This window comes from Hemicordylus capensis, chromosome 3, assembly GCF_027244095.1.
Source record: "Hemicordylus capensis ecotype Gifberg chromosome 3, rHemCap1.1.pri, whole genome shotgun sequence".
Taxonomy (NCBI): domain Eukaryota; kingdom Metazoa; phylum Chordata; class Lepidosauria; order Squamata; family Cordylidae; genus Hemicordylus; species Hemicordylus capensis.
Window position 1 is genome coordinate 35,069,307 of NC_069659.1, and position 22,961 is coordinate 35,092,267.

The window sequence follows — 22,961 nt, forward strand, 5'->3', positions numbered from 1 at the left end:
GGGATGCTTGAGTTCCCCGGTTTCACTCCCTTGAATCTTAGTCTCTTAGCCTCAGGTGATCTGGAAATGCTATCCAAGGTATAGAGCTTAGGGGGAAAAACCCCTTACCTTCCCATGCATCCCATGTAGGTGGGAAGTGTGGGCCATACTCCTACATGATCTGCACTGCCAGGGGCGTATCTAGGGTGAGGCAGGCAGGGCACGTGCCCCGGGTGCCACTTGAAGGGGGGTGCCATTTTTAAAATGAATTTTTTAAAAAAGAAATGGCCACCAGGCATGCTCAAATGGCCTCTGTGACACCCTAGGCCATGCCAGGCCTCACAGAGGCCATTTGAGCATGTGTGGCAGCCATTTTGTTTGTGGCAGCCATTAAAATTTCTTTTTTTAAAAAATGGCCACCACACATGCTCAAATGGTCCCTGCGAGGCCCTAGGCCTTGCCAGGCCTCACAGAGGCCATTTGAGCATGCATGGCAGTCTCCAAAATGGCCACCATGCCAATCTTTGCAGGCCCAAAGAGGCCCGAAAATCAGCCCAGGACGGGCTGTGGTGGTGAATTAAGAGGCCGGTGGGGGGAGGGGGAACCTTTACAGGCACCCCCCCCACACACACACAGCCTTTAGGAAGCCCCCGAAGGGGCTACAGGTATTATTTAAAAAAATTTAATATAATATAAGTCACTGTACACATATTCAGTTTGGCACTATGTACAGAGAATCAGGGCTCGTGGATACTCAGCTGAAGCTTATGAGCTAGGATTGTATTCATTTGCTCTTACTTTGCTTCTTGTGATAAGTGAGTTAAATGTGATGTCTTAATAATATGGCTGTTAATTGTGAGTTTGTCTTTGAATCAGTGTGAAATCCATAGTATTAAGGCTACTGGGAGTTTCTTGCTCTCTTTCTCTCATTTTAACTGTCTTTCTGAAATACTAGAATATTTCATATATTCATATATGAAATACTAGAATATTTAACTGTCTTTCTGAAATACTAGAATATAGAGTATCTGGGAAAAGTCAAATTCTTCATTTATTTTAAAAACTTATATAATAGTGATGCTACAATGCATAGTAGAGAATTAGACAGGCACTTCTGTTTAGTTTTCCAAGTACACCTCTACATAGTATTTGGGTATTTCATGAGCCCCCACATACTGAAATTTGTAGTTTTCCAGCATTTTTTGGTCTGGCTATGTGCATTGCTAAATAGTTTTTGAAATATTAACATATTAATGACCTTGACTTGTATTTTTGAGCTGATATTATGGTAAAGTTATCTGAAAGATGGGTGTCAGATATTTGGACAGGGGGCGCAATTTCAGTGCTTGCCCTAGGCACTATTTTCTCTAGATACACCTCTGTGCACTGCTGGAAGCAATGCGGATCTCCGGAGGCTGGAATGTGTTATCCTGGCCTCCACATATACAACAATACACCACACAATGAGCTTGGTGCATTGGGGGATACTCACATGAGACAGGCATTCTAGGGGCTCATCTCTGTGTGCCCTCAGGCTGTAAATAGACTGAGAACACACACGATCCTGGCAGCCAAGTTAAAGACGTGTTTGTGCCCTTAACCCTGGCTAGAAGCCTGGCTTAAAAGTAAGGTTTGGCTGGGCAGGAGTGCTAGGATCCACACAGATCCTAGTGTTTCACATGTGCAGCCTAACCCAGGCTAGGCTGCCCTAGCCTGGGTTAGGCTGAGTGCCAGACCAACCTTATTGTCTTGATCCTTTTCCTTGTGATGTTGGGTTGTGTTAAAAGGATAAACTAAAAAGCAAGCAGCAGAGAACTATATTAATACAGTTTTGCACAACTTCCATGTTAAAAAACCCCAACACTTTTCAGATGACCAAATACATATGAAGTCAGCAGGCATAGGATGGAGTGGGCTTGCTTGCTGCTTGCTTGCTTGTTTGATTTATAACCCACTCTATCCCATGAGCTCAGTGCGGTTAACAGATCCCCCCTCCCCACACACAATGTTAAAAGCCCAAAGGGCTCACAATCTAAATGAATGAATGAATGAATGAACGGAATGGGGAACTTATATTGCTTGAATAAAACTTGGTACACCACAAGAAGTCTTTGCCATATCACCTTGCCAAGGTGCTGCTCTGTGAGGTATGCAAGTGATCTTTTCTGCAGGGAGCATATATGATGGCTGCACTTGTGCCTGACCTTTATCTTCCAGAGTAAGGAGAATGGTGATCCACTGCCAATGCAGTCACAAATGACTCATTGGGTAGTAATGAAGGAGTTCTTGATGGCGTTTGTGAGGGGGAGGCCAGCAATAAGCACTGCCACTCTGCACATTCATTGGGCCTTCGATATAGTCCTTGGGCAAAGTGTACACCCATAGGCTCTATATGTGTGGTCTAGGCCCCAGCAAAAACCAGCCATACACAGTTATGACCCTCGGCTTGGGGAGGCAACTCTGAGTCTGAGCCTGAGGAGGCAGGGTCAGCACTGGACACAGTCCCGGGTCTCAACATCAGGGAGCCTCAGAATTGGAACTCCATGAAATAGTACCCTCAGAGCCTGATCCCCCTGAACCAGCTCCTTTGGAACCTGAGCTCCCTGAGGAGCTGTCCCTTCCCACATGGTTGAAGTTCCTGATATCTGCATGCCAGTGCCAGCAACAGATAGAGGAGGAATAGTGCAAGACTTCAGACCAGAAGGTTGCCCCTTTAAGACATCCACTTTCCAGGTGGGGAGGCAGAGCCCAGGATGGGTAGCCTGAGCTCAGAGGTATTTAAGAGCTCAGTCTACTTCTGACTGCTGTTGGAGTAACTTGTCCCACAGAACTGTCTGTGGTGCTGCAATTTGCCTTGCCTTATAGACCTCATGGACTCGAGAAGGACAGGATACATGGGACAAGACAGGATACATAGAACCTATAACTGAACAACTTACATGTGTGTAGAGGCCATACTGTCTAGTGAACCCATGTCAGTCAGGGTGGAGTTGCCACTGGAGTCTCACTGTCCACTAAATGCAGTCAGTGTTTGTATGGAGAGCTAAAGTGAGGCTTTACTCATAAGTTACCTGAGTTTGGTGTGGTTTTGCCCCACACCAAACAGGATCCATGTGGGTCTGACCAATTACATGGCTATTTCCACACCAGCATTTCCCCTTCCTGGGGTCTGTTGATGTTGGGGTGCAAAGCAATTATGCCATTTGCCATTTGCTCAGACCATGGGGTAGTAGGGGCTGCGGCTGTATTCCAGTGGTAGAGCATCTAAGGTCCCAGGTCCTTGCCCTGGCATCTCCAGGCAGTGCTGGAAAAGACATGGGACTGAAACCTTGGATAACTAATGCCAGTCAATGTGGCCAGATGGATCAATGGTCTGACTTGGGAGAAGGCAGCTTCCGACGTAGCTATGAACCTAGGTAGTCATAGCTGTTACCAAAATGGCACAAGATCCATCCTCTCAGAAGGGCTTTCCATGGCCATTTTGTAGCTGACGAATCAGTCTACATTCATGTGCTTTATAGCCTGCAGAGATAACATGTTCAAAGAGAAGTAGGGAAAACCTTAACAACAACAACAACAACAACAACAGCAACAACAGCAAGTGGAACACATGATACAAATATCACATAAGATCAGAAATCTCATTGGTGAGGAAGGGACAGAACAGGGCATTGATGGACAGCAGGAAGGTGAAGGTGAATGTAAAGTTGGGAGAGTCTGGTGAGAATGGAATTCTTTCTCTCCCATCCCCCCCAAATTTCCAGTGTTATTGGTTGTGGCCTGTTGATTGACAGGAGGAGAAAAGCTTCCTTTTGGAACCTTTGTTCGAACATTCCATGACTGAAAATTATAGGCACTCTCTGCTTCTTTGGAGATTTTTTTCCCTGAGGTCATATCCAGATCCCTCTCCAAAACTAACACTTCGGACATGCCTTGTGGTCCCTCCAAACACCCCCAAATACTCACCCACCCTTAATGGGAGCTTTTGGAGGCCAATATTAATTTGGTAATAGGAAATATCATAATTTTCTGCAGTGGGAGGAGGTTTCATCTTAATATTCCATTAGGGACATTAAGGTGCTTAGGACAGAATGTATAAGCACAACGAGAGTGAAAAATAACCATCTAGGTGACATTTAGGAGGACCTAAATAGCCCAAGGCATTTGTAAGATTATTGGAGCACAGCTTTATTGAAGATCTAACCCAAAAACTATATTAAAAGAGCTGATTCACTGAACAGACTGGCAGACCTTGAGCCTTGCCTTGTGTGGCAAGTTTGGGTTTTTTTTAAAAAAAAAAAATCAGTGCTGCAGTGAGTCAGCAAAGGCACAGGAAAATCCTGCAGTAGCATTTGTCAGTATTCAGTGGAGAGGATTTCCCACTCTTATGTAAGTGACTCTTGTGCCTACTCCCTTGCCTCTCTTCTGATTCAAAAACAAATTAAACAAACTGCAATTGTTTTATACATAGGCTGCCTTCGGGCGTAACATGGAACATGGGTCCAACAGTCCCGCGGTTTGGCCCCCTGTTCTCCCATCCAAATTCAGATGTTCAGGAGAACTCCCTCTCTGTAGTCTTGCTGACTGCAGAGAGGAGGGGGAACTGGGTGCCTGGGCATCCTTCTTTACTAAAGGACAGCCCTGGCAGCCAAAAGCAGCTGGAGTGAGCGAGGAGCTTCCTCCCTCAACTCCGCTTGCAAAGCAACCAGACTGCAGTGCCAGCGTTCAGATGTAACACTGGCACCATGGAACCGGAGGTCCAGGCGGCGGTCCTCACTACAAACTGAAGGTACAAATCACTGTCTGGGGAGGGAAACCGTGGGTCCATTTATCTGCGAAACTGTGGTTGCCCGCATTCGGATGTACTGAAAATGAAATCAGAGGTCCCTTTATCTCCGGTTTCATGTGATGTGTGAATGTGGCCATAGAGTTTTTTAAAAAACCCAGCCCCTCTCACTTATTTTCCAGTGGATGTTCTTCTTTAACAAGAAGCTGAAATATTCTAGACACATGGGAACAAATTAGCTCAATAAATGCATTTCCACCATTTATTTTCTGGTGTTTCCACTTCCAATTGTTTTTCAGTTTAGCCTAAGACTGCACAACTATATCCCTCCTGCAGATGTTGGACTACAACTCCCATGATCCTTGACTATTGGCCATTGTGGTTGGGGATAATGGGAGTTGTAATCCAACAACAGCTGGAGGGGCAAAGTTGCATAGCCCTGTTTTAGGGCTATAAGGCAGCTGTGAATGCAGCACTGCATATCCTGTCTGTAAGTTATGGAGCGATTTTTACATACTTTTGAAATGGTATTAACTAGAGAAGCAGATGCAGATCTATGCTATGATCGTCTATCTCTTTACGTTTTCTCAAAAAGCAGCCATGGCAAGGGGGAGGGGATCCAAATTCAGGTTGGGACCATGATGCTGAGTTTTAATTCTATCTCAGTACCATTTTCTGCATGAAAACCTTCCCCCAAACTGCTATTTACACCATTATGTGGAGCATGTAGGTTCCTCCTAATAACAAATAAAAGCATTGGTGTGAATGTGTGTGATCTTCATTGGCAAAACCACAGTGCTAGGAGAAAGTATCTATCCTCCTCCAGATCCACAGTTCCAGTCTGAATTACCCCTTCTTCTTGTGGCTGCTTTTTGCTAAAATGCAAAAAAGACAATAGATCCAGTTGCAGGTTTCTGACACCTAATTAGACATATAATCTAGATGTGTTGAGAAAAACCTTGCAGTTAAAAAGTCTGATGTCCTTTTCAAACTCCAGTGAAAGCCCATGAAGAAGCAGGTGGTATTCAGACTGAAAAAAAAGCTGAGAGCCATCACTACTCCAGGTGAGGAAGGTTAAGTCCATGATGTCTGGGACCTGAAACTTCAGGAAGAATAATGATCTGAGTGCTGTGAAATCACACTCACTTGCGGGGGGTGGGTGGGTGGGTGGGGTGTCTACATGTAGGTTACCCAGCTACCCAATCTCGGTTACCCAGATGTCTATAATTGTGTGAACCTGCTCTATGGCAGGACTTGCATGTTCCCTCAGGATGGGAAACCTTGATGTGTAACCAAGAACTGAAGTTGGCTTGTCAGCCCTACTAATGCTCCACCTTAGGTTGTTCTACATCTGAATCTACACTCTTAATGACCCCCTGGTTTGTTCCAAGTGAGCCAGCACCCTTTGCAGTTAGGAAAATGGAGGAGAGCTGGTCTTGTGGTAGCAAGCATGACTTATCCCCTTAGCTAAGCAGGGTCTGCTCTGGTTGCATTTGAATGGGAGACTCGATGTGTGAGCACTGTAAGATATTCCCCTTAGTGGATGGAGCCACTCTGGGAAGAGCAGAAGGTTCTAAGTTCCCTCCCTGGCATCTCCAAGGTAGGGCTGAGAGAGATTCCTGCCTGCAGTCTTGAAGATGCTGCTGCCAGTCTGTAGACAATACTGAGCTAGATGGACCTATGTTCTGACTCAGTATATGGCAGCTTCCTGTGTTCCTATGACCAATAACTGCAAAGTGGATGACATAGAGAAGGCTTGCCGGTTGAAGAGCAGTGCAAGTCAGGCTGGAATAGCATTCAAAGACACACTGGGAAGTGTGGATGTGGGGTGTACCTCTGGCTCAGCTCAGCTACTTCCAACAAACCAAGATATGTGACTGTCTTTAGTGCCAAATTCAGGTTCCAGCTACAACTTGGGCTGCTTGAACTGCAGGTTCCCCACACTATGTGTGAACCTGCCCTCTGTGTTTTGGGCAGCAGGCATACAATTTTCTTCTCCCCTGGATCAAGCTCAGGAGAAATCCATTCTTCCAGTTTGTAGTCAAAGGAACTGTGCACACTACTAATGGTTTGGCCCTTGTATTAAGCATAGAACCTCTTCTGCTTCTTGGAGCAGATTTTCAAGTGTAAAAAACCCTGATTTTTAAAAGAACAAAGTGCTGAACAAATGTTTGATCAGCTACACATGCAGGTGCTTGAAAAATAAAATGTGCAGTTCACATGGGGAGAAGCTCCCTCTGCAGAAAAAAAAAAAGATTGTTGTATATATAGTACATAAGTGAAATATAGTACATAAGCACAAAGGGGTATTTGAGAATAAGCCTCCATCATGTGACAGTTTAGAAAGGAAGGCTAATTCAAAAATAGCATCTGCAAATAGCTTTCAGGCATCAAAGAGCAAGGCATTATTATTTCACTGCCATCAGTTATCCTTATCTTTTTTTTTAAAGGTGGACATTGCTGCAGAAGGCTCCTACTATGTTTAAATACCACCTAGATTTCTTTTAGTGAAAGAATAGTGAAAGAATTTAGTGAAAGAACTGTGATCTTTTTTTCTTCTTCAAGATCACAATTTATTTCATCTGTCAATTAATGGATTTTAGTAAAATGTGTCCAAAACTAGGAAAGGCACCTTAGGACAAGTGACATATGAAAAATGAAGGTTACAAAATTCTGAGGAAGAAAAATCACCATGCTTGCTTCATTGCTTGTATATCTTTCTGCTTGACTGAAGGAGCCAAAGTAAAATGAGAAAACTGTCAATCTATGAAGTGTCCTAACTGATGTCAGGAGGAGACTGCTGAACTGAAGGTCGTATCTGTTGTTTAAGGAAAGCAGCAATTTCACCATAGATGAAAAATAGGTGGTTAATTTTGGAACTAGTCACATGTGCTGACATTGTACATCCTCGATTCTGTAGCATTAGAATTTGGGCTCTGCGCTGGAATCTGGCTATATACATCTGTGATGGGTAGGGACTGGACATTCCAACTGGCTTATTTGGCTATAAGAGTCATTCTCCATTTTCCCCTAGGAGATGTGTAAATGTCCAGAATATGCATAGCATTTTGGACTTCACTGTGCACAGATGCAGACACAGACACCAGCTTACAATAAGGTTGCTGAACACACACACGAGAGACATGCATCTGATTATTACCAGCTTAGCAAAATAGACATCTACCAGCCACTTCCCTATATGAGTCAATGTAGCTAAAGAACTTAAGCGAAGTGAAAGGGAAGTTCTAGGCAGCATCTAAAGTTATATTGAGTCTTTCCTCACATCACCAGGGAAGGAGAGCTGGTCTTGTGATAGCGAGCATGAATTGTCCCCTTTGCTAAGCAGAGTCCACCTTGGTTTGTATTTTGATGGGTGACTACATGTGAGTACTGGAAGATATTCCTCTTGGGGGCTGGGACCAGAGTTCAGTGGAAGAGCATCTGCATGCATGCAGAAGATCCCAGGTTTAATCCTTGGCCAGAATACTGAGCTAGATAGACCAATGATCTGACTTGGTGTAAGGCATCTTCCTATATTCCACCCATAAGCAGGTGATGGTGGCATTGTGTAATGCCAGTCTGTTGTGTGGGTAGCAATAAATCCTGTGGGGTTCACTGCTAGTTTACCACTAGGCTGTGGGATTCGTTTTCAAGATGGCATTTTAATCCCTAGCCTCAAAGGTGGTCCAAGATATTCAGGTGCCTGAGGCAGAAAAATGAATTGATACAAAATATGGTGGTTTAAAATAAGGATAAAGAAAGAATAGACAATTTGCTGCCATTAGTAGCGTACTTAACATCTGTTGCTTGAGATGTCCCCTTTCACTCTGACTAAAGAGGTCAGAGGTCAGGCTCCTGCTCAGCTATGAAGCTCACTGGGTCGGACCAATCACTGTCTCCCACAGTGAGGCTGTTCTGTTGGCTTAGACAGCCAATTGCTGGGATCCACGTGGAACTTGGCAGTGCCGCAGCACCAAGCCCAGCACCAAAGCCTGGCTCTTAGCTGAGGTTAAGGGTCCAAATGTGCCCTTAACCCGGATGCCAGGACTATTTGCAGCTTGTGCTGACACAGAGATGGAGGCCTCGTGTGCCCTTCCCTGGGTGCAGCTCAGCGCACAGTGAGGCACCTGGAGGCTGAGATAATGAGTGCTGACCTCAGAGCAATCTGCTCTGCTCTATGCTGCATGGAGCAGTGCAGATAATGTGGGAGCATGCTCCACATTTCCACTAAGGACAGGATGTTTGTCTGGGGAGGGGCAAGGTAGGTTTGTGAAGCCTTCCCCCTGTCCCCCATCTGCCTGCCCGCCCCCTCATAGGTCATGTGAATGGTCCCAGTATGTGGATAAAGTGGTAGAATCCTTAAAAGACACCCTCAACTCAGTGAAAGAAGGCTGGGATACAAATAATAATGGTAGCGTTGGCCCTTGGAAAATCCCTGTTACTGTATTTTGAACCTTACAGAGGAGAGCTGGTCTTGTGGTATCAAGCATGACTTGTCCCCTTAGCTAAGCAGGGCCCACTCTGGTTGCATATGAATGGGAGACTTGATGTGTGAGCACTGTAAGATATTCCCCTCAGGGTATGGGGCCACTCTGGGAAGAGCAGATGGTTCCAAGTTCCCTCCCTGGTTTCTCCAAGACAGGGCTGAGAGAGATTCCTGCCTGCAACCTTGGAGAAGCCGTTGCCAGTCTGAGTAGACAATACTGGGCTAGATGGACCTATGGTCTGACTCAGCATATGGCAGCTTCCTGTGTTCCTAACCTTCCTGCTTCTTAAAGAGACTAGGACTGGAACCAATGGGATGAAATTACGAGGTAGCAGACTTAGGCTAGACACTAGGAAGAACTTCTTAACTCTAAGCTTTTTGACATTGAAAGAGTCTGCCCTGTGCAATGGTGGTTTCTCCTTCACAAGCAGTCTGTCAGTTAAATTCTGTGAGATGATAAGGTCAAATTGTGAAGTAGAAAAGCTGTGAGCATGTAGGCTGAACTCCTGAAACACAACCCACTTGCCTCCCCTTCCTCATTACCATGCATTCCCCCACTGTTTGTTGGTTGTTTGTTCTCAGCACTTTTTGCCAGCAAAGAATTTAGTTACTGTGTGGGAAGGAACTACCCACCTCACTCTTTCAAAACCAGCACTGCAAGAGTTTTGCACACCTTTTATTGAAAACAGTCAAAGAAACAAAGGAACACACCTAGGTAAACAAAAGAGCGCAAACACGGCTAGAAAGAAAACATCGCTTAATCTTGGTTAAGGATCATAATATTACTAGGAAATGGTGTGTGTTGAGTCTGGTGTTTTTCCTTGAGGCAAAGCATGTTTGAAGATGGCATTCACATTCCATATAAATAGACTGAAGCTGTAGTCTGAGTCAGGTGATATGTTATCTGGAATGAGGTGACAGAGACTACTGCCATGGCTGAATGCTGCATCACACCAATTCAAGGACCCTAATTTTGCCATGTTTATGGAGATCCTGGAGAATGACTTCTTTCTGCATGGCTGGAAGCAGCCGCACTACAGTGGCTCCTTCTCATGGACATATGTGGGTGCGCTGGAGGGAAGGCATGCAGTTAGGCGTGCCAACATTCCCTTGCCCAAATAAGGGAAACAAGTCGGGGGTGGGGATCTCAGGGGTGGAGCCATCTCAGGGGCATGGGCAATCATACAAACCAAGTGCAACACAATATTTTGTAGAAAAATAATTATATCACACACCTTCTGAACCATTCACACACACCAAGTGCAGCACAGAACACTTCTAGGGAAATAACTGCACAACCCCCAATGGATCCACACACCTTCTTGATCATTCACCACAAACCCACAGGTCTGGGAAAGACTGCATCTGATGGGGGGAGAACCCCATAGTTTCACACAGCATTCTTGATTCACAGACCTGGCTGGAGTGGAGAGCAGTAACAGGCAGGCAAGCCCAGGGACAGTAGTGTGGCTTTCCCCACACATTGTTCTGCCTCTGCAAGTCCTGCTCACACAACTTACAGCTGATCATTGGGTGGGGCAGGAGTAGAAGCCTGGCTCTCCCTGTGCTCTGGAGAGCCTCCAGATGGCTGCAGGCATGAGGGGAGAGCTTTGCGTTGGTTGGTGCTGGGTGGGCAATTTGAGAGCTGCTGCCTACCCCTGCACCAGCCTAAATACAGGGGCAATGGTATCCCGGATGACCATTTCCCTGCTGTAATATGGAACATCCTGGCCAATCCGTTACATAAGAACAGCCCTGCTGGATCACGCCCAAGGCCCATCCAGCCCAGCATCCTGTTTCACACAGTGGCCCACCAGATGCCACTGGGAGCCTACAGGCAGGAGTTGAGGGCATGCCCTCTCTCCTGCTGTTACTCCCCTGCAACTGGTACTCAGAGGCATCCTGCCTTTGAGGATGGAGGTGGCCTATAGCCCTCCAACTAGTCGCCGATGATAGACCATGAAGTTATCCAAACCCTTCTTAAAGCCATCCAGGTGTTGGCTGTCACCAGCCTCAAGGCAGTTGGCTTTTAGGCATGCTCTTACCTCATGCCTCCCAGATGACCAGAGCCTCCTTTGGACTCTGCAGGCTGCAGCTCATGCACTCACACAAACAATGCAGCAGTGTTCTCCATTACTGAAATTGGGAGCTGGGGCCTCCACATATACCACAATGCATTGTGGGAACAGCAGAGAGGCATGCTTAGTACTGCAGCTGCCCTTCTCTCCCTGGCCTCACTTAACACAGAACTCTTTGGTAAAGCTGCCTGGGAACAATTTAAAACATGTTGGTGCTCCAGATGACCCAAAGAAAAAGGTAGGTCAGCTCTCTTTGTGCCCTTCCTCACTTTAAACCTGGGTAGTGGATCTGGGCTACACAGGTTCAGAACTGCTGGGTTGGGAGGACTCCCCCTGTCCCAGATGACCACGGATTTCTGCATTAACTCCCTCCTCCTACCCAGGAATCTGTGGTTGTGAGAACAATCCTAGTTGCAAACAAAACAACAGAAGAGCATTTTGTTCTAGCATTTTTGTTGTCAAAGGGCATATGGTAGAGCATAGGCTTTTCTTGCACAGGGTCCCAGATTCAATCCCTGGCATCTCCAGGTAGGAATGGGAAAGACTCCTGCCTGAAACCTTGGAGAGCTGCTGACAGACTCAGAGGGCACTTAACAAGCAACCAGTTGGGCGGAGCTAATGGAACTCAGTGGCAAAGAGAGGGGAAGAGGGTTTGAACAAAAAGAGGGGGAAACTTCTCAACTTGAAGAATACTTCCTCAAGACGGTCACAACCCCTTCTGCTTCTGAGGGGTAAAGGTGTCTAAAACCTTTTCATTTAAACCTTTGTGTTTCTGAGTGGGAAGGGATTTTACACACGGAAGCTCTTGGTGTGTGGGGTTAATCCTCCAAATAACATTAAAAACCTGTATGTGTGTAAACTCTCCCAAGGAATGGAGGGGGTTGTACACTGAATTTGTTAATCTGCTGATCATTGTATGTGTACACACACACACACACACACACACACACACACACACACACACAGAGACACCTCACAACATTCACCTCCACACCGTTTGCAATACCAGGGATATAGTGCATATCCCTGGTGACCACATTTGTAAAAACACATTTACTGGTTTGCTCTGTTGATTTGTATGGGATATAACTGTATGTCCTGTGAGCACCATGTATATGTTATGGTTTGACTCAGGCGCTTTCCAGATTAGATCCTGCAACGGGGTCACATTGTATCTTGGAAGTGTGCTTCCACATTTCCTGTGTTATGACATGGCCATCCCTACATGGACAGCAGGGTGCCGTTCACATTTCCAATGCCTTGTTTCAAATTTAATCGCTGTGATATAGAGCTAGGATGTTGTATATCCGGCGTAAGAAAGTTGTTGGTTTTTTGGGTTGTTAGTTTCTGTGAGACTGCTCCCCCTGCTGTTTACATTTCAAATGCAGCTTGCCTGAACGTAGGCATTTTGCCACTGTTGAGCAGCTAGTCTGGAAAGCACCCTGCAGTGATGTATAAAGAAAACCAGTATGGTAGACCAACAGGTGTGAATCTGTTACAATGCATGGTTATATTTGGCGTAGCTTGCAGGTAGAGGTACCTCTGTAGAAAACCAGCCACAAATTGGTGTAGGATTTGGAATAGCATGTGCTATGAGGTTCCCAAGACAAGGTCAAGACCAGGGTAAAAAGAAAGTAAGTTCAGTTAATAAAGACCACATGACATACATGGCACACACTATTTAACAAAATATGAAAGACCTCCAACACTGAATTTGGCTGTTTTTAATTAAGATGTAAACTTTGATATCAAAGTGATACAAAATCCCCAATTTGCTCAAACATAACTTTTATACCACTTAAAGGAATTTTACAACTTGGGATAAATACTCTGTTTGGCTACACGGCATATTGGATTAATTGTATGGCTTTCAGGAATTTGGAATGGTTTGCAGGAAAGCCATTAATAATTTTGGCTCATGGCTTTCCTTATTAAACATATCTCCACTTTTATTTTACTCTAGCACACAAAAATGATATGTAATCAAACATATATGGTGAGCAGTAGCTTTATTTAGACTAGAATTAGTGATTGTTTGCCTACAATACCACAGAACTATAGTTTCCTATATGAAAAAGAGAATATTTAGCATAGGTTCACAAACATTCAATGGCTCATAGGTAAGACAGCCAGTTAAAGATTTGAAATTGTACCATGCAAACATTGAGGCTATTCTCACACACAGACAAAACCAGGCTAAGGAAGCCCAGCCCGGTTTCGCCTGCGGTGGCAAATGTGCCTCCGGAGCCCGCATTCAAAATGCGGTTAAAGGACCAAGCACTTCCTTAACCTCATCTTAATTAATTAATTAATTAATTAATTAATTAATACCCCGCCCAAACGTATGTCTCTGGGTGGCTAACAACAATTTTCCCAATTGTTTGCCAGCCCTGGCTATTTGCAGCTGGGGCTTGGGGATGGCAGGGCTCCTGGCCGGCATTGGGGGTATTCCCATAATGCACTGTGTACTCACACAGTGCATTATGGGAGTTCTGGGGCCTCCTGCCCCCCACAATGCTCCCCACTGCCAGAAGAAGCTGGCAATAGTCTTGGCGGGCAATCCCAAGGTGCTGAAGAGGAGGTAAGCATTTCATGGCTTCTTCCCAGCTCTCCATCAAGCCCTTTCTCTGTAATTGTGAGAAAGGGCTCATTAATTCAGTAAAAGAAAGAATTAATTCAGAAAAAGAATGATTTGTGGGAGCAATTAATTATCCCTGGACATAAAAGAATATTTAAGAACTTTGGGGCAAACTGTGGCTAAAGTGACTAGAAATTTTAATTCCTAATGAGCTACCTTTGTTTTTCTGGGATGTATGTATGGTAAGTACAGAATTAGGACATCCATAAAGATAAAGGTAAAGTTGTGCCATCGAGTCGGTGTCAACTCCTGGTGACCACAGAGCCATGTGGTTTACTTTAGAAGAATACGGGAGGGGTTTACTATTGCCATCTCCCATGCTGTGTGAGATGATGCCTTTCAGCACCTTCCTATATCGCTGCTGCCTGATATAGGTGTTTCCCATAGTCTGGGAAACATACCAGCGGGGATTTGAACCAGCAACCTCTTGCTCCCTAGGTAAGTTACTTCCCTGCTGCACCATAGGCCCTGAGAAAAATTGGGGGTCCAAGGAAGAGTCCAATGGGTTTAAAGGAGGGCAGCATAGATAGATAGGGGCCTGGAAACCAAGTGCCCAGGAGGAACAGATGAAAGAGCTGGGTATGTTTAACCTGGAGACAGAGGACTAAAGGGAGATATGATAGTTGTCTTCAAATATCTGAAGGGCTGTCACACAAGAGGAGTAGATTTCTGTGTTGCTCCTGAGGGCAGGACTAGAACCCATGGGTTGAAATTACAAGGACACAGACTTAGGCTAGGCATCAGGAAGAACCTCTTAACTTTAAGAGTTGTTCATAGGAGCATAGGAAGCTGAGTCAGGCCATTGGTCCATCTAACTCAGTATTGTCTACACAATCCGGCAGCAGCTTCTCCAGGGTTACAGGCAGGAGACTCCCTTACCCCAATCTAGAGATGCCAGGGAGGGAACTTGGCATCTTCTGTGTGCAAGCATGCAAATGCTCTTCCCAGGGTGGCCGCACCCCCTGGAACCAAAATTACATGTGCTGGCTGCCTCTCTGAACACTTGCCCCCTATCTCAAGCCATTGCCTTGTTCCAGCCCTAGCTTCTAAGGCTGTCAAAGGGACAAGTCACATTGTGGGATGCCTGAGTTCCACTGTGCCTCTTGTTCTCCCCTCTGACAACCAGAAGAGAAAGGGGGTGGGATGGAAGGACAGGCACTATGTGTTTTGGTGACCAAAAATAAATTGATAAAACAGTATGTTCAACATACTGTTCAACAAGCACATGCAGATGCGGTGGCACCATAAACCAGGCAACCCACTTACATAGCTGGGAAGATAACAAATGGCAGGGCAGCAATACTCAGTGTCTGCTTTAAAAGGCAGCCCAACCCAGGAATTCTTTAATGTCTCTTCTCTATTTTTTTGTACAATAAAGTTGGGAAAGGGGGCCCCAGCCCTTTGGGTGCACCCCTTGGGTGCAAGAACACACTATGGCATTACTCAGAAGAACTGGTACACAGTAGGGATGTGCACAAAACTGGTTCACCTGGATCTGTTCAAATTCGAACCAGGAGGGGGAGGTTCTGTTTTGGTTTTGCTTGAACCCTCTGGTTCAGTTCGAATTTGAACCATTATGAACCATTTTAAACTGGTTCAAACCTCCCAAAGTGGGTGAGGTGGTAGTTGGCACCCATGGGTGCCTACCATCCAACCCCCAAAGCAATCGGACACTCATACAATTTTAAAATGAATTTTTGAATTTTTTTCCTCATAGGGTATAATGGGACTCGAACCAGCCCATTATTCCCTATTGTGGAGCACCCATGGGTGCCAACTACCACCTAAACTCTGAAGCAATTGGACACTCCTATGATTTTTTAAAATGAATTTTTGAAATATTTTTAATTATTTTTCTCTTACGGTATAATGGGACTCGAACCAGACCATTATCCCCTATTGTGGAGCACCTAGGGGCACAAAAGTGGGGTAGGCACTCAGGGGTGCCTACCACCCATCAAACCCCAAGGCAACCAGACACTCCTCCAATTATTGGTAAATTTTTAAAGTATTTTTGAATTCCTCATAGGGAAAATTGAGGATTCCAGCAAATATATTGCTTCACGTTGTGGGGAAGGGGTAGCCTAGATTGGAGGGTGGTGGGTGGTGGTTCCCAAGGTGGGCAAGGAAGCTACCAGAATTATTTGATAGGAATTGGGCAAAGGGCTATTATTTACCAGAGAGAACAGGGGCCTCACACAAGCACGCCTCCCTTGATTTGTATGGCCTGGAGGCAATAGTAAACCCCTCCTGTATTCTACCCAAAGTAAACCACAGGGCTTTGTGGGCGCCAGGAGTCAAAATCAACTTGACGCCACACTTTACCTCATGAGAGTGCAGTCTGATGAAAGACCATGAGAGCGCAGTCTGACAGGGAGGACCAGAGGTCTTGGAGCATCTGGTCCTCCCCAGTGGACTGGGCCTCTCATAAAAGGACTAATCCCCGGGTGGCAAGCTGACATGGGGGCAGGACTTTGCTTGGGTGTTCCTGGACTGCTTTGCTAGGACCTGCCATCACAAGAGCATCTTTGGTCACAGTGGACCAGATCCCAGGATCCTTTGCCCTCCCTCATATACTTTCACCAATGTTTTTCTATATGTACATGAAACCACTGGGTGAGGTCATCAGAAGGTTTGGTGCTGGGTGTTATCAGTATGCTGATGACACCCAAATCTACTTCTCCTTTTCATCTTCAGGAAATGGCACTCATTCTCTAAATGCCTGCCTACAGGCAGTAATGGGCTGGATGAGGGATAACAAATTGAAGCTGAATCCATGCAAGATGGAGGTGCTTATTGTAGGGGCTCAGAATCAGAGGAGTGAGTTAGATCTTCCTGCACTGGATGGGGTTACACTCCCCCAGAAGGAGCAGGTCCGCAGCGTAGGAGTACTCCTGGACCAAGGCCTCACCCTGGTATCTCAGGTGGAGGCCATGGCCAGGAGTGCTTTCTATCAGCTTTGGCTGATTTGACAGCTGCACCCATTCCTTGAAGAAGATGACCTCAAACCAGTGGTGTATCAGCTGGTAACCGCCAGGCATGACTATTGCAATGTGCTCTATGTGGGGCTGCTTTTCTACGTAGTTCAGAAACTTCAGTTAGTTCAAAATGCAGCAGCCAGGTTGGTCTCTGGGGCAACCCGGAGAGACCATATTATGCCTGTCTTAAAACAGTTACACTGGCTGCCGATATGTTTCCGAGCAAAATACAAAGTGCTGGTTATTACCTTTAAAGCCGTGAATGGCTTAGGTCTGAGTTATATTAGAGAGTGCCTTCTTCTGCCTGATCCTCACCTCACATTAAGGTCATCTGAGGAGGTCCATCTCCAGTTATCACCGGTTCGCCTGGTGGCGACTCAGAGGCAGGCCTTTTCTCTAGCTGCTCCTGAGCTATGGAATGCACTCCTGGCAGAAATTTGTAATTTGAGTTCATTATTGTCTTTCAGGAGAGCCCTTAAAACTTATCTGTTTGACCTGGACTTCCAGGGTTTTTACATTGTTGTAAACTGTTTTAAATTGTTTTAAATGTTTGCCATGGTTTTCCAGGGTTTTTAATCTGTAAATTGAATGTTTAAGTGGTTTTATTCTGTTTTTATAGTTTTGATTTTAATTGTTAACTGGCTTTAATTGTTTTTATTTTGTTGTAAGCCACTCTGAGCCATTTTTGGAAGGGCGGTATATAAATCTAATAAATAAATAAATAAATAAATAAATAAATAAAATACATATTTCCTCCTAGGAAGCCCTCGTGAGTCCTCCCTGGAGGAATAGAAAATAGTGCCCCTCTACATCCCCCTGTTACCAGAAATTGTGCTTGTGCAGGACTGTTTTGATCCAGGGCTCTCACAAGGGTGGTGGTGCAATTGCAGTTGGAATAAGGACTTGCATGCCATTTAAAGGGATTTAAATGCCCTTTCCCTGCCAAGGGTGGGCAGTCCATTCTGGAACGGCACAATCATGCTTGACACGCCCCCTTCAAGATTGTGGCAAATGGCTGCCACCCTGCAGATGTTCTGATGCAAGTTCTACGGACCTTGCTGGGATGTGAACTCACTGGACCAGGAAGAGGGAGGGGATCACTTATCCTGAAATTAGAAGTTGTTGGGCTACAGCTGGACAAAAGTCTGCAATGCCAATTTACGGTTACAAAAATTAACAGTGAGTTCATCTACCAGCAGGTTGCCATTACTTGCGAATGTGGTGCCAGCTTAGCAAAGGGGACAATTCATGTACAATTCAAGGCCAGCTTGGTGTAGTGGTTAAAGTGCTGGACTAGGACTGGGGAGACCTGAGTTCAAATCCCCATTCAGCCATGAAACTAGCTGGGTGACTCTGGGCCAGTCACTTCTCTCTCAGCCTAACCTACTTCACAGGGTTGCTGTGAGGAGAAACTTAAGTGTGTAGTACACCGCTCTGGGCTCCTTGGAGGAAAAGCAGGATATAAAATGTAAATAAAAATAATAATAAAATTGAAAAGGTTGAAGAAAATGAAATGTAAAAATATTATGGGACTTCGGAGTTCCGACTACAAACAGACAAACATATGCCACACAATACACCAGATAAACTGTAGTCGAGATGAAAGAAAAACAAATTAAAATAATCAACATAGCAATACCAGGGGATAGCAGAATAGAAGAAAAAAAATGAAATAGAAAAAATCACAAAATACAAAGATCTACAAATTGAAATTGAAAGGCTGTGGCAGAAAAAGACCAAAATAATCCCAGTAGTAATTGGTGCCCTGGGTGCAGTTCCAAAAGACCTTGAAGAGCACCTCAACACCATAGGGGCCACAGAAATCACCACCAGCCAATTACAAAAAGCAACTTTACTGGGAACAGCCTATATTCTGTGATGATATCTACAACAGCAACAACATTGACAATAAAATTCTGGCATCCCAGGTCCTTGAGAAGGACTCGATGTCTGGAGAAAACAAACCAGTCAATAACACCTGTCTGACTCTGTGAATAAATAATAATAAATAATTAATAATAATGTTTGCTACCACAAGACCATCTCTCCTCCAATAGTGGAACAGTCATGCTGTGGTAGGTTCTCTTTCACTGGAGGTTTTGAAAGAGAGGCTGGACAGCTCCCTGTCCGGGCTGTGGAGCAGTTTCCTGCACTGAGCAGGAAGTTGAACTAGAAGACTCCAAGGTCCCTTCCAACTCTAACATTCTATGATTCTAAGACATTCTAACAAAGATGGTGAGGAGTCTTGAGACCATTCCTCTGAGGAACCATTAAATCAGATGGGTAATGATTAGCATAGAAAAGAGAATACAAAGAGAAGATATAATGGCTATCTTCAGATATCTGAAGGACTATCACATAGGAGAAGGTGCATATTCTGTTGCTCCTGAGGAAAGAACTAGAACCAATGGGTTGAAATTACAAGGAAGCAGATTCAAGTTAGTCATCAGGAAGAATTTCCTAACTGTTAAGAGTTGTTTGATAATGGAACAAGTCTGCCACACACAGTGGTGGGCTTGCCAGTGGAATTTTTCAAACAAAGGCTGGGATGCTATCTCTCAGGAATGCTGAGGCAGATTTCTGCATGAAGTAGGGAGTTGTACTAACAGGGGTTCTCAAATGGTGGTACTCCAGATGTTGCTGAACTACAACTCCCATCATCCCCAACTATATTGTGGCTGGAGATGATGGGAGTTGTAGTTCAGCAGCATCTGGAGTACCACCACCCTGTACTAGAGGATCTCCATGGTCCTTTCCAACTCTGACTTTGGTCACAAGTCTGTTTCCCTTCCACAAACCTTCACAGACTTCCCTCTGCACCATTCAGATCAACACCACTGCAGTAGTGCATCTGATAAAGATGCACGTCTCCTAGTCAGAAAGAAGGCCTTTGTGAAATGACTGGTAATCTGCTCCTCTCAAATGTATAAATAATATAAATAAACATATCTCCTGACTCATGAAAATGCTGACAAGTTCCGTGGCTGTTGACAATCCACAGACTGCTAAGAATCTAACTGGACATGTCCTTGACGAACACTAGAGAACTTAAGAGCCACTTTCTGAAGTGACTATAATTATGGAATTATCAGTAAACAGTAGGAAAGTGTCTCTCACAGAGCTATGTTCTGTTTTAAATGATATCGGTAGACATTATTGCTAGATGCAACAATGTGAACTGAGAAGTTTGAAGTGTATGGTTGGTTTTGTTGAAATGTTTGGTGTAATCACTTCAAAGCTTGTCAAATTCCTCTGTACAACACTGAGTATCTTTCCCGGTAGATAAAACAAGTACATATTAGGTACACCTGGTCTCCAAAGACCTGTATGTAGGTATTTGTTGGCATAATAGATGTAATTATAGTGCAAGTAGACAGACACTTAATGTAAGCATTACTGAAAAACTGATGCTTAGGTAATTGGCTCCTTTCCACTATTATATGCCTGAATCTAGAAAGAAGGTGTGAGAAAGGCAGAATTATTGCACAGTGCCTGTGGCAATTCAATGTAGAATCATGAAATGTTCAGGAATACCAGACAAGCAACTATTATGTCTATATAATTTCATTTAATTGTTCAGTGGAGAGAAATTAGTAGACATTGATTGATGATTAAGTGCCGTCAAGTCAGTGTCGATGCTTAGCGACCACATAGATAGATTCTCTCCAGGATGATCTGTCTTCAACTTGGCCTTTAAGGTCTCTCAGTGGTGCATTCATTGCTGTCATAATCAAGTCCAACCACCTTGTTGCTGGTCATCCTCTTCTCTTTCTTTCAACTTTCCCCAGCATTATGGACTTCTCAAGGGAGCTGGGTTTTCTCATAATGTGTCTGGTATATGATAGTTTGAGCCTGGTCATTTGTGTCTTGAGTGAAAATTCTGGATTGATCTGTTCTATTATACATTTGATTGTTTTCCTAGCTGTCCATGATATCCTCAAAAGTCTTCTCCAGCACCAAAGTTCAAAAGCATCAATACATTTTCTATCTTGCTTCTTCAAAGTCCAGCTTTCACATCCATAGAGTGTCACAGGAAAAACCATTGTCCGAACGATGCTAATCTTTGTAGGTATAGACACGCCATGGCATCTAAATATCCTTTCCAAGGCCTTCATTGCAACCCTATCAAGTGCTAGTCTGTGGCGTATTTCTTGATTGCTGGATCCTTTACTGTTGATGCTTGATCCTAAAAGGCAGAAGCTATCCACCTCTTCAATGTCTTCATTATCAGTTCTGAGTCTGGTTGGGTCTGGTTGAGTCTGAGTCTCCCATTGTCATTAGTTTAGGATTCTTTACATTTAGTTATAGTCCCATTTTTTCACTGTGCTCCTTGACTTTCATTACTAGAGCTTGCAGATAATCTAGTAATCAGACAGATCTGCAAGATCTATCAGAGTGCTGTCATGTGCGTAGCGTAGGTTATTGATGTTTCTTCCTCCAACTTTAAAAGCAGTTATCTGGTAAAGGCATTGATCATTAGGAATGACTATAGTTCCCAAGTCTTTCTTGAAGAGGAAAATTATTATTTTTATTTATTTATCATATTTATATACCACCTGACATATATCTCTTTAGGCAATGTACATAATCCAAAATACAATATAAAAACAGAATATAAACAAGTAAAACACTTTCACAGTATAAAAACAATTAAAACAATTTCACAGAGTAAAACAATTAAACAGTTTAAAATTAGTTTTGATTAAAACCCTGAAAAAACAGATACGTCTTAAGGGTCTTGTAAAAAAAACAATCAGAGATGGTGAAGCTCTTATTTTGACAGGGAGTGCATTCCAAAGCCCTGGGGCAGCCACAGAGAAGGCTCGGTTCCAAGTTGCCGATGGGCCAGCAACAACCATAACCGGACCTCCTCAGATGATCTTAATAGGCAGCAGGGTTCATGACAAAGAAGGCACCCTCTTACGTACCCCAGACCCAAGTCATTAAGGGCTTTATTCACTTGGAAAGTGATTCACTTGGGAAGGAAATATGAGATGGACATAATTGGTTTGTGCGTGTGTATGGTGTGCATTGGTTGCTTTGTCAGGTATTGTATATATTTGCTTTCTGGGCTTGAAAATGATTCCCAACTCAGATCTCCAGAAGACATATGGAGCATTTAACACACTGGGTTGTATACAAAGTATTGTATATACTTTGTATAACCATCAGGTCTGTGGCCTTTGGTGCCCTCAACACTGCAACATGGAAGAGAATGGCCAGATATCCCTCTGAGGAATAACTGGCCACATACCTGAGCGGATGCCTGGAGGGAGAGTTTGGCCATGATGGAGGAGACTTTGCCAGCCTCTGGACCTGCACCTGGAATGCCACCAGCAGGCTGCACAAATGCACTGGCTGCCAGTGGGCCTGGGATCGAGGAGAGAGGGAGTTGAAGGTGACACTGATCTGCGAAGATCCTCCAGAACTAAAGATGTTTGCTGCCTGGGATAGGAGGTTCTTGGAGAGCACCCTCAGATCAGTGGTCCTTGAAAAATACTGCACTGACCTGAAGTGGAAACCAGACCAGGGCAAAGTGTTTGAGGTTACCTTGCAGTGGGACACCAGTAACCACTTCATGTCCTGGGGTGGCTTCACGTGCTTTGCATTTGGTAGCAGAGACAAATGCTGCCACCCTAACAAGACTCTGCCCCATGTGCTGTGCTGCTGCCAACCCCACTTGATGGCTTGGAGGCACCAGCACGATGCAGTGATGCACCGCCTGGCCGTGGCCATCCCAGCCTCCAAAGGCACGCTCTCCATCAACTGAGCTGTGTCTGGGATGGGAAGCCAGCTGCGGCCTGACATTGTGGTCTGTGATGAGGAACGGAAGAAAATCATGGTTGACGTCACCATTCCATTTGAAAACTGGAAAGCAGCAAGGTTGGAGGCCAGAGAAAAGAAGCACCGGAAGTATGCCCCACTGGCACAGGCACTCAGAAAGTGGGGCTATGAGGTCTCTGTTCATGTCCTACTGGTCGGGGCCCTGGGGGGCTGGGACCCCAGCAACGAGCCA